Source organism: Eschrichtius robustus, chromosome 20 (assembly GCF_028021215.1).
Source record: "Eschrichtius robustus isolate mEscRob2 chromosome 20, mEscRob2.pri, whole genome shotgun sequence".
In the NCBI taxonomy this organism is placed as follows: domain Eukaryota; kingdom Metazoa; phylum Chordata; class Mammalia; order Artiodactyla; family Eschrichtiidae; genus Eschrichtius; species Eschrichtius robustus.
This window is the reverse complement of record NC_090843.1, coordinates 7,390,982-7,391,308: the sequence shown is the minus strand read 5'-3', so window position 1 is coordinate 7,391,308 and position 327 is coordinate 7,390,982.

Here is a 327-nt window from a genome sequence, read left to right as displayed (position 1 = left end):
CAGCATCTGGGGAAAAAAAAGAGGTCCCGTAAGGCCGGGTTGCTGGAAGGCGCAGCTACTGTGAAACACAACAGTACCATCTGAACAGTCGAGCAGGACGTGGAGAAGACGGTGCTGGTGACCTCCAGGGCCCCGGCCTGTCCTGGCAGCAGTCAGCTTTACAAATTCCACTCTCTGCGACCAGGAGGGAGAGGGCTACAGCAGGGATGCTGGAGGGCTGCAAGCTTTCCCTCTTTTACCCTAATTTTTGGAGGCACGTATGTTTTGTTCCACGTGTACTCTCTGACTTGCTGACTTCCAGAAAGCAGGAAAAGCCATGGCTCATCA